A 12,525-nucleotide genomic window follows, 5' to 3' on the forward strand; every position below is an offset into this window, starting at 1 on the left:
TTAAGCTACTGGTTTCACTGGAGAGTAGAGGCGTGGGCCCCCAATGAAAGCTTGTTATAGGGAAGTCCAAGCAAAGCCAAAAAGGGGGGTGTTTTCTCCTACAGAGGAGGCTTGGGGGAGAAATTATATTCAGTTTGAAGGTGGACCTACCCAATCTGTATTTTCCAAAGCAATATGCAACTGAATCAATATTCAAACCAAAACACAGCCATCCTTTGAAATTTGCATTTGTCTAGATTTTACAGTTCTCCAACCACATAATGTGTACAAAAATGCATAAGCTAATGTGTGTCTAAGAATGCATATATTAGTGACAATAAGATACAGAATGCATTATATTAGGGGGAAATGCACACACACAAATTTATACAATATTAGGAGCAATTCACACTAAAAAGCTGGTGGGTGTTCATGAAGACTTATTCTTTTTTTCAAATTGTAAACTGGTGTAGAACTGAAGAGAGCTGAACTTAAATTTGAGAAGAGAAACCAAATTTGACGAATTCACCCATTCCTTAGGTGGGGCATCTGTGGCCTTTCAGATGTTGTTGGATTACAGCTTCCATCATCCCTGATCATTGACCTATCTGGGACTGGTAGGAATTGGAATCCAACAGGATCAGACCTTCCAAGTGTCCCTATTTTCCAGTGACAGACCCAGATTTACAGAAGCCATCCTGGTTTCTGATCTGATCCTGGAACATCCCTCTTTTCCTTAAGACGTCCTTATTTTCATCGGAAAGATGTTGCAGAGTATGGAGTTATGCGACCAAGGAGAAAAGTAACTATATAACCTTTAGAAGACATTTGACGGCAGTCCTGTAGAGGGATGTTTTTTATTGTTTAATGTTTTATTATTTTGGAAGCCATCCAGAGTGGCTGGGACAACCCAGTCAGATGAGTGGGGTATTTTATTATTATTATTATTATTATTATTATTATTGACACCCCTATTTTCATCAGAGAAATGTTGGAGGGTATGCATCTAGAAGCCCTACCTGCAGTGTAGAGGATGTCTACAAAAGCTGGAAACTTTTGAATAGTAATAATAATACACATTAACTGAAGTGGAGGAAGTTCATTTAAGCACTTTAAAATGCACGTGTGATTTCATTCTTATTCTTGTCACTGTTGTATTGGTGCTGTGCTTTGCTCTAGAAGTGCACACATTTCATTAGCAGCTGATTAACTTCCCTGTCTTGCGGATCCTTGCTAGCATTTTCTCAGCACCTTTATGAAGTACCTTGTGGAACAGATAGCTGCTATTTCTGAACTGTGTAATTACTAGTGTTGCAGAGAAGGAGCCATCAGCTGGGTGGCTGATCTCTGTACTTCTGCCTTCTGTTGTGACAAATGAAATTGCTTGATTTCATTTGTAACTAGGGGAAAACAATGTGAGGGAAGTAGCACTGGGAGCTGTTTTCAGAGGATTAAAATGACTGGAGGGGGTTCACCTGAATTGCAAGGAAGACATTCCCTATTAGAAAGGAGTGCAAACATTGTTCACATGTATCATCAAGGTTTGCTGAAGAAACCTGTGGCCATACTTGGCTTTGTGCACTGAAAATTATATTCTAAAATGGGGTGCACCATGTATGTTCAACTTAGACTGCCAGCTCTCTAGCATTTTAAGACTTACTTTGTTACGCTTTGTGATACTGTTTCTTCCGCACACACCCCACTCTCTTTAATTCCTTCCCTTCATCACAGAACACTAAGCTGAATTGTTCATCATCCTTTCTGCTATTTTAAAGGAGTGGTTCAAACATACTTTAGGTTTGTGCAATTAAAGTGGATTAAAGTGCTTTGTCACCCTAGCACAACAACCCTAACACACACACACAAATTACTTTTTGCAGTTAGGAAAGTGATGGGGGAAAACACTGAAGTGTGAAGGGTGCACAAATGATGTATAAACACTATGCAAACAAATCAGGATAAATGCTCAATAAATATGTTTAACCTCTGTGAATGCAAATTGTGATGAATATTCAACAGGTCATCTGGATGAACCTTATATATCTAGATACAGTTATATATATACATATACAGCGATTAACAAAACACAGAGATTAAAGTTTGAGTTTCCTCCTCCTTCAGCTGCTCTAATGTTGATAAAATGATTCTGTAGCCCAGGTGGCATTTCTAGAGTGCTGAGGATGGAATATTCAGAAGTGTTGCATTTGCTGACGTTGAGTGATATCAGATATTATCTTCCAGACTGAGGCTATTTGGTGTTATGGTATCCAGAACTTTTCTTGCGTTTCCAAAGTTCTTCAATCAGATGGCATCCCTATTGCAATAATAGATCATGTTGGAGAGGCTGTGACTATCTGAACTGAAGTGCTTTGTGATTGGCTGTTCCACTTTTTAAAATAAAGATTGCAGGTTTAGTATTTATTGTTCTTAAAATGTGCGCATAGGTCAGTTGTTTTATTCGGATACTGTATGTGGCATCCTGGGTGTTTGAACTCAGTTACGTGAATTGTACTGCAGCATCTAAAAGTGATGCTTTGTTTGCTATAGTAAATTCTGCTAGTCATGGTGCTCTTGAATGTAACTGTCTCCCTGAGATAAATCCCGAGAGAGAGAGAGAGAGATTCATTGCAGTTTTTCATAGCAACCCTTCAGGCAAACTCTTTCTTGAAGGCGGGTTCCCTTAGGTTCCTTTCCCATTTCGTAAGATGTAGGCAGCTTTCTTCCAGGCATCAGAGACTGCCTTTACAGCGTGGACAGAAGCAAGGCGCAAGGCCCTCAAGCCTCCAACCGTGCTTTCTGCCACTTTAATCCATGTTCTGCTGTCATTTTGAGAGCCATTCCTTATTTAGATTGCCACGAGTATTCCTAGGCTCCCACCCTCTTCTCTATTCCCCTGCTGAACTGTATTAAGAACTAAAAAGTTGATTGAATTCAATGCTGTAACCAGAGGGGAAATCTGGATGTTTACTATTCCTAGGTAAACAGGCAGTTTCATTTCTATTAAGGGCTTTGTCTATTGACTTTCTGTTGCCTGCTTACAAAGGCAGCTGCCTGCTGTCACGCCGGCTGGCTTCACTGCTTGGCCTCGATAATGCACAAAGAGAGGTGTGCCAGCAGGGACCAGGTGAGGTCCAGCTCTCCACAAAAGCCATATCCACATATTAGAGACCCTTTGTGACTAATTCATTCACTGCAGTGAATTTGTTAAATTAATATTTTGGGCATAAAGAGTCGTGCATTTTGATTTTCTTTTCCAGTTGGGAAAGTCATTTTTAAAAAGCCACCATTTCTCTCTCGCTTTTGAGCTTTGCAAAAACATTCAGGTAAAGCCACATGAGGCTAGAGTGGATGAAAGTGTTGCTCCTGTTTGGAGCAGATGTCAGTTGCCCAAGAGGTCAGATCAGAAAGAGTTTGGGGGTACCTGCCAGATTGGATGCCGATGGCTCATGTCCCTTGAGCCTATCGCCGTGGAATTCAAACAGGTGAATCTTTATCTTTCTCAACTAGTGTGCGATCAACAGTTCAGATTTGCAAATTTGAGCAGCCAATGCACAATGTTTTCAAACTATGCAAGTTATAACCTATTCCCATGAGGGTTGTTTTTGTTTTTTAAATAAATCATAAGGTATTTTTCATTATTAGGACTTATTGATGTTTACCATCTACTGTCTTTCTTTTGGGTTTTTTTTCTAAAGTTTATCTCTAGCTTTGCTTTGCCAGTTTTTTTGCTCTGTCTTAACAAGGAGTCTGTGTAGCTCAATGCTAGAGAGATCTCCCCTGCTGCTGATGCTTTGTGCAGCATATTTTTGTGAAGCCTGTTGCACAGCTCCATCTGCCTGCAGCAGCTTCATCCCTTACAGTATTAACTGCCAACAAGGGCTGAATACTTTGTGAGTCCTGTTCCTTAATCCTAAGCATTTGGAGAGAGGCTAGAGTGGCTCAGTGTATGGAGGAAAGCACATTGCACATGTTCAGAGGCACTTTTCTTTATTACTTCACGTATACCATAACTCAATCCCAGTATTGAAAACAGTACACAGATTTAAGCTTGTCCCTAGGGTCATTTATATCGCTAAAGGAATTTGAAAACACATTAATCATCTTAACAAAATAAGTGAACAACTTTCGCACCTGTCTGATGCTTGTTTACTTTCCACGATTCAAAGAGGTTTTTTAATTAAGAAAATCTGCAAATTGCCCAGAAGTTATATAATTTATGGGACACAATTCCCACATGAAATGCATAACATCCTGTTCCTTGTGGTATATTGCATTTCTCCCTGTGCTCCATTCTTGGCGTAAAGTGGATAATGCATTTTGGCATGTGCTTAGCAAAGGAAGCTAACTGCCCCCTGCATAGGCGGGCAGTGTATAATTTCCATAATCACTTTCATTTAGCATTTGCCATTACTTCCATTCATTCCTGAGAAAGCAGCAGAGTGGAAAAAGACAAGTGCACGAGTTGAAAAGAATGCATGGGGGGGGGGAGAGAAAATTGAAAAAGCAAGGTATTTGCAGTGCTTGGTCGCTGTGAGAACAGAATACTAGACTAGCTGGGCCTTTGGTCTGATCCAGCAAGGGTCTTCTTATATCTTTAATGTAACCATAATAAGTGAGTGTTTTGCCCACAAGGGATTCTCATTCAGTTGGAGTCTCAGGATGATTTATTCCGTAGCTAGAGTTCTATACCTTTGTTGTTGTTTTTCTTTTCCTTTTGGTCTTTGTCTTTCAGAGGCATCGCTGTCCAGACTCATGCACTACGGGAGTAATGTGGTTTTTGCAATATTAATCGAAAAAAATCACATGGTTCAGGTGGTTCACCTGAGAAGTAACTGCAATAGCACTGCAGTTCCCTGCAGTTACTTTTCAGGCACTGTTTCCTCTGACTGGTAGCAGCTCACAGAGGCCTTTCCCCATCACCTGCTGGTTCTTTTTACTGGAGAGACAAGGGATTGAACTTGGGACTCTTGTCTTGCATGCAAAGCATTTGCTTCTACCACTGAACTGCTGCTCCTCTCCCTCTGCTGTGTGCTATGCAGTGGCAGCAGTGCTCCTGTAGTCCTATAGGAGTGGTTGCTGGGCTTGGAAAGGGCTGGTGGCAACCACCACAGCAGCAGCAAAATGGCAGTGGGTGGCAGGCAATGCTGCAGTGCATGAGGGCTATAGGCTCGAAAGAGTGGTGGGCGGGCTGGGGGGCCGGCACTGATCTGCCGCCTGTCTCAGTTGGTTGCCTAAAGCAAGATGCTCACCTTGCCTGATTGGTAGGCTCGCCTTGATGGCAAGTGACAATTCTCACTGCCCTCTCCACCTAAGTAATGAATTGGACAGGCTGATTAAAAAAAGGAAATCTTATTTCTGCCCCTGCAAAAAGTTTTTGCTTCCTACAAGAGAAACTGAAGACTAGATGGTATTTCCTACAGTCAATACAGGGCTTTACAATTCCAGTATTTTAAGGAATACTGGGCATGAGAAAGCAAAATTGTATTCTGCCGCCGTTCCTTCCAAAGATCCTGCAGGGGTGCCGGGTTTTATTGAACAATTTAGCACATGGCAATGCTCTCTGAGCTTTGCAAAGAATGGCACATTGGGGGCAGCATTCTGGTGTCAGGCATTCAGAACAAATGGCAAAGTGATGCTTTCACAATCTGGCAGAATCAATTTGTCTCATTTCAAGTTTCTTCGCTGAACAAGGTTTTCTCCTTCAGTGATATGAAAGGCCTTAATATGAAATCCCATGCTGAAGTGTCTTAAATTCTCAGGCATAAAGGTAGCCTTAATGCCAATTCACTTTTACTATATTGAATTGAAGACAACTGCTCAAGTTAATGTGAATTAGCTAATGAACAGTGTGGTCCGATGCATGTATATCTCATTGCATTCAATGGGGCTCACGCCCATATAAGTGTCCATAGGGCTGCAACCTATAGAGTTAGACTCTTAAGAACAGTTTGTTTTTTAACATTTTTCTTGTTCATTCAGATTGAGTCCAATATAGTGATAAATTTGTCGTGCATGTGGAGAGAAAAACTGAAACACGTAGCAGAGCTTCCCAAAAAATAGACCAGAGGCAATTGTACTTCATCCAGCAGAGCTTTACATGCTACTGAAGGCAAAAAAACCCCAATAATGGTCACAAATCTAGTACATTCAGGATTGGCACAGTCCATAAAAAATCCTGTTGCAGCACATACAAAACTTATAAACTTATAACAAGACTACGCCTTAACACTAAGGATACTATGTACAGAACACCACACCAAAAGGAAGAGAGATAGAAAAAGAAAGTAAAACCTGAACCATCCTGAGATAAAATAACCAGTTCAAACCAGCTTCCCAGAAGGTATAACCCAAACAATCATGAAGCAGACAGAGAACACTGTATACATCCCTTCAGCTGTACCTGTGTATTCCCTGGATGGGGCCAGGGTGAGGCATGGTGGTGGTAATTTTGGCCTGCAAAGATGCACTGGCGGGAGCATCAGATTGACTCTGCTAGTGCATCTGTGCAGCTCTCAGCTTACCGTTACCCTAGCCCAGCCCTGTCCTGGTAAGTTGTGTTGGGAGGATAACCCTGTGTCTCTACCCCAGCACATCACTGCTGCTGTAGACAAATATCTGAAGGAAAAGCATTCCATGCATGATGAGTTGCGAGAGCAAAAGCACATCGATGAGAAACAAGCACAAGGGTGTGCCTTACTAAAAGGCAATTAACAGCAGGACCAAAGAGAACAGAGAGAAGCTATGAAGACACATAAGAACAGAAAATATGATGAAGACGAGACATAAAGGTTAGAAGAAGCTGCTATATAATATGAAATACTAGAGGAAAGCAGTGAAGAGGAAGATATCAGATAACATAACAGTGAAGAATTATAAGATAATTAAAGTGGGAAGAAAAAAATGAAGCAAGCAGGAGAGTTGAGAGCAGAGATAATAGGTTTAAGGTGAAATACATTTTAATAATGTAGTGTAGAAAATATAGCATTAGGGTCTGAATAAGGGTTTTAGTGCAATCAGTAGACAAGACAGAATTCAGATTACAATTTTGTACACATTTCCCTGGGACAGGCAGAACAATCCTAACCCTGGCAGAGTGGAGTGCTGCATCCCCAAACCCTGTCAGCTCCCTCTGGCCAGAATGCAGGAAGATGCCGGGTGTGGGTGTCCTTTTCCTGATGTTTTGCTACTCCAGCTCCAGGTGGTTTAGTGGTAAAACAATAAGCAAAGGTGGTGCCTCTACTGCAATGCAGCCTACTCCCCACCCAGTAAGTGGCATGCCTCTCTACCAAGAGAGGCCAGAAGAGAGGGGACTACGCAGTATCCTAACCCCTCAACCATCCAAATGAGGAATGGTTGGAATTGCACTGTAAACCCCACTTAACTTTATGGGGACTTATTTCTGAGGAGGCATGCATAGGATTGCACTGTAAGTTTAAAAATATTAAAGAGAGAACTCACAAAAAGCGACCAGAGATAATGCCCACTTGCTAAGACTGGGGAGTGATGTTGAGAAAGGAAAAGAAGGCAAAGGTAATGGAAGACATACAGCAAATTCTGTCTGCCTGTGACATGTTGAGTTTCGATAATGATCTGATATCCAAGCAGAAAAAGCTGTATTGGGTAAAGAATGAGAGGGGAGATGATCTGCAAACAGAGAGGTGCCATTTTGTGATCACGATCAGTCATCTCTCTGCAGTCAATATATTAGTGGTACCTTGAGGGGCAGCTACCAAGCTGAGCTTGTATTATCATAAACAATTCAGGAATACTAGGCTAAGGAACTGGTGGGCTTCCAGATCTTGTTGGCCTCCAACTCCCATCCATCCCAGCCAGTTTGCTGAGTCATTAGGGATGATGGGTGTTCATCCATCCAGCAACATCTGGAGGGCACCATATTGCCTACCCCATTCTAGATGTTTGTTAGATTTCAACTCCTATTATGCCTGACACAATGACCGGGACTGATGGGAGTTACAGCCCAACAATATCTGAGGTGGGCCAGAGGCTCCCCAGCACTGCAGTAATGGAAATACATGCATAACAGTGTAAAATGTGCTGCCTGTCTTTCTGTTTTCTTCATCTCTTTCATAAAATATCAGATTTGCATAAAGCATATCCAGCTGTACTGAAAACATATGCCTTAACTGAGGTGATAAATTCTCATTAAATTAAATTAAATTAAATGAATTTGGGGGACCATAAATATGGATGTGCAGCATGGAAAGAAGGTTGCATGAAAACTACAATGAAACATATGCTCTTTGCTGAGCTAGCCTGAATGAGACTGGGAAGATTGAATCTCTGATGGCTGCTTACAAAAAATTCTATTGCCAGCTGCCTTGCATATCAATACTCTTCCCATTGTATGCTCTGTTCAAAAAACACAAATATATATTTTCCCCCCCAGTCTATAAAGACTCAATTTCATGTGCAATCACTGCTTTGAGAATCGTGAAAGAACAGATATTTAGGAGGCCTGAAACCTCATCAAGCAGAAAACATATTTCAAAATATGTTTTCTATGGAAATCACACCTCACCTTCCTACTTCTGTGCAAACATTTAAAGGGAACAAATGAGGCAGTATGATAACATGACCTGATGCTGGTGCTCATTTGTGATAGGTAATCAATCTCACAGTGTATGTGAGATTGCCTGCAGTGTGTGTGTGTTAGGTCAGACAAAAGGAGTTACTACATATATTGTACAGGTTGAGTATTTTATTTATTTATTTATTTACACAATAGCTTGTCATTAACCTGCTTTGGATAGTGAATATTCAAGCTTTCAGGTATTGCAAAACTGTTGTACTGAGAATGGCCAACACTAGCTTTTGCAGGAGAGATTTGAGTGGCAGACTTGGTGACACTGTTAGGATCAGGGCACATCTTGCTGCCAACCCTAACATAGTTGAAGAGGGGCTGTGGACAGATTTTCTTCCCACTCCAGTAGTATAACTGAATTCAGATCTTTATCTTATTCCATAGTGATAAGATTCTCCTTATGCACCAGCAATTCATGTACATAGAAAAAAGCAGCAGTGTGTATCTGCCACCTAAAGGAGAGGAGGGCACACCTCATTAGAATAACTATGTGATTGAAGTTCTTCTTCTTCTTCTTCTCCTCCTCCTCCTCCTCCTTCTGCGATCACACATAGCAGAACACAGTCTTAACAGTGAGTCCATAAATGACTATGGAGGCCAATTCTGGATCCACACGTCCTTCCATGGTGGGGACATAGGTTTCCGGGCAGGAGTTGATCATGGTGAGAGTTTGTCAAATGTGCCTTCATCTTAGCGTGTTTCTCCCTTTCGTCCTGTGTTGGAGTGTCTTCAAAGTCCATGATACCTTTGGTAAAGGCTGTTCTCCAATTGGAGCACTGGCAGACCAGTGTTTCCCAATTGCCAGTGTTTATACTACATTTTGTTAGAAAGAGAGAGTCTTTAAACCTCTTTTGTTGACCCACCAGCATTTCGCTTACCATTTTAAAGTTCGGAGTAGAGTAGTTGCTTTGGAAGACAATAATCAGGCATCCACACAACATGACCAGTCCAACAAATTTGATGTTGAAGAATCATTGCTTTGACACTAGCAATCTTTGCTTTTTCCAGTACACTGGAATTAGTTCACCTAATAGTTCACCTGTCTACCCAAGTGATACATAAAAATTTTCAGAGACACCGTTAATGGAATCTTTCGAGGAGTTGGATATGGTGTTTGTAAGTGGTCCATGTTTCACAAGCATACAGTAAGGTTGGTAGTACAATACCTTTGTAAACAAGCATTTTGGTTTCCCTGCGAATGTCCCGATCCTCAAATACTCTGCACTTCAATCAGGAGAAAGCTGCACTCTCAGAGCTCAGGCAATGCTGGATTTTGGCACCAATGTCAGCCCTTGTGGAAAGATAACTACTCAGGTAGGAGAAGTGATTGACACTTTCAAGTGTGTGGTGCCTAAAAAGCATTGCTCATCTTCCCATCCAAAGACTTTTGGCTGTGCCCATTAGATTGAGCTTCTAAGATTCATATATTCACAAATCAGAAGGTCAAAAAGTGATCCTATGAAATAATGTATTCTGTTCTTCCCCTTATAGCCCAGATCACCGAATTCTATCTAGGTATTATTAGATTACACTTTTCAGAATGCATTTGATTCAATTCGTCTTTTTATCCCCTTTTCTGGTGACAGCGTGGTTCTCTTTTTCCTTTCTAATTCGTGTTGCTGGGATGCACTTTCAGAATAAATAAAGCCAATCTGTATCTTTGAAAAGTATTGCAATTTCCAAATAAATGGATATGAGCATTGCCATTGCACATTCTGCCTATGGAGACAGTTTTGCTTTCTGGAGCAAGAAAGGCACTCCTCAGCCAGGCTGAAAATGACACGGCTGTGGGCAAGTTTACGCAGTATACAAAGATGCATGTAATATCTTAGTCCTTTCATGCATGCTTGTAATGACTGGGCTTAGGGAAGCAGCAGATAACATCTAGTTTGGTCCTGAGTTTCTCCAGTTATATGAACAAACATGTATGTATGTAAAATATTTGCATATCACTATTTCATAAAAAGGTTAAAGAAGTTTACAACATCCATACATATATACAGTACATTAAAAACCACATTAAAATGTAAAATCAGAGATCATCAACTATTATAGAAGGATGTTTTCTTAATTGCTTAGCAGCATGGAAAAAATATATAATAGAATACAACTTAACATTGATTTTGGAGTGTTTAGGTACTTGCTAGATATAGCAGGTCACGGTTGCCAAAAGGTTCAAAAAGAGTGATGTTATATGTTTCATAAACTACTTCTAGCTTGTTAGGGATTGAACCCAGGACCTTCTGCATGCAACAGCCCTCCCCAAGTCAGTGTAGAATTGTACTGAGCTAGATGAACTGATGGTCTGACTCTTTATAAGGCAGCCTCTTACGTTTCTATGTCTGCACATTCAGTCTCTTCAGAAATAACATCTACACAGTCCTAATGATTTCCCCAACGCTGCAGAATGGATTAATTGCAAGGGTGGGGCTTGACACAAGGTCTTCCAGAATATCAGGATCCATGGAGATCCATGGGGCGATAGTCGAAGCAATGGGTGGTCAATAGTTCCTGGTTCCACAAACAGGCAGTACAGCAAGGTGGTAAGGCAGGGCAATCCAAAAGCTGGCACCCTGGAGATCAAGGTGCATGTTCAGCACCATGGATAGTGCTCCAAATATGAGCTAAACATCCAAGTTGTCTCAGCAAGGAGCAATGACTGAATTTTATAGGAGGGCTATGTAGCTATTGACTAGAATCCCCACCTCCAGAAGGCCAATGCCTCCTTCTGCAGCTGTTGACCCCTTCAAAGTAATGGGTTTCAACTGTGAGGATCTGTCCTCAGGGTTCTCATGATCATCAGATTCTGGCAGCAGAGGTATCTCCTTAGGCCAAAGCTTTCCAAACTTTTCATGTTGGCGGCACACTTTTTAGAGGTGCATCATTTCGCGATACAGTAATTCAGTTTTACTAGCAAACTGGAGTTAAAACTAGCCCCTTTCCAGCCCCAGAAAGAGCTCAGGGAGTGTTCATGTGACACACCTACACACTGCAGCCGACACACTAACATGTCACTACACACTTTGGAAAGCTCTGCCTTAGGCTCTAGGAAGGGGGTCCACATGGGATGGACCAGGGTATGTATCCATCTCTTCTGTAGAGCTGCAGTTGCCAGAGCACTTTGCCTCCATGGAGTTCTGATTCGTGGCCATAACACAGAACTAAGTTCAATTCTCTACCTACTGAACTACTCCAGCTCTCCAAGTGCCCCAGGTATTCCCTCCCTAGAGACATCTCATGCCAGGCAGTCTAAAGGACCTGGCTGTCAAGGTAAACATCAAGTCAGTGGACCAAATGTGACCCTCTAGGCATCTCTGTCTGGTTCTCATGATTTTCTCAAGGTCATACACCTTCTCTCGTAACTGCATCCTTCACCAGCTCTACTTTGCACACACTGACACCTCAAGTGTTTTGGCCTGGCTTAAAATTCTTCTTAAATGTAAAGGTAAAGGTACCCCTGACCGTTAGGTCCAGTTGCGGACGACTCTGGGGTTGCACGCTTATCTCGCTCTGTAGGCTGAGGGAGCCGGCGTTTGTCCGCAGACAGCTTCCAGGTCATGTGGCCAGCATGACTAAACCACTTCTGGCAAACCAGAGCAACGCACAGAAACGCCATTTACCTTCTTGCCGGAGTGGTACCTATTTATCTACTTGCACTTTTTGGTGTGCTTTCGAACTGCTAGGTTGGCAGGAGCAGGGACCAAGCAACGGGAGCTCACCCCATAGCGGGGATACGAACCACCGACCTTCTGATCGGCAAGCCCTAGGCTCCGTGGTTTAACCCACAGCGCCATCCGCTTGTTACTTGCCTGCAAATATGTGCAGAAACTAGCCTACTGTGTAAATGGAAAATTGATATTCATTGCTTAGCCCTTGGCCCTGCTACCACTGACATGTGGACCCACCCCCCCCCCCGAAGGTTACCAGAACGGAATGCAGTCCTT

At 42.0% G+C, this 12,525-nt stretch overlaps 1 protein-coding gene across 4 annotated transcripts in view; it reads left to right on the forward strand.

Annotated features, from left to right (window-relative positions):
- Positions 1 to 12,525, forward strand: part of SYT6 (synaptotagmin 6) — a 138,499-nt gene that overhangs the window by 87,729 nt on the left and 38,245 nt on the right. The gene's annotated exons all lie outside the window — the stretch shown is intronic.

Source organism: Podarcis pityusensis (assembly GCF_964106645.2).
Source record: "Podarcis pityusensis genome assembly, chromosome: 6".
NCBI classification, from domain to species: domain Eukaryota; kingdom Metazoa; phylum Chordata; class Lepidosauria; order Squamata; family Lacertidae; genus Podarcis; species Podarcis pityusensis.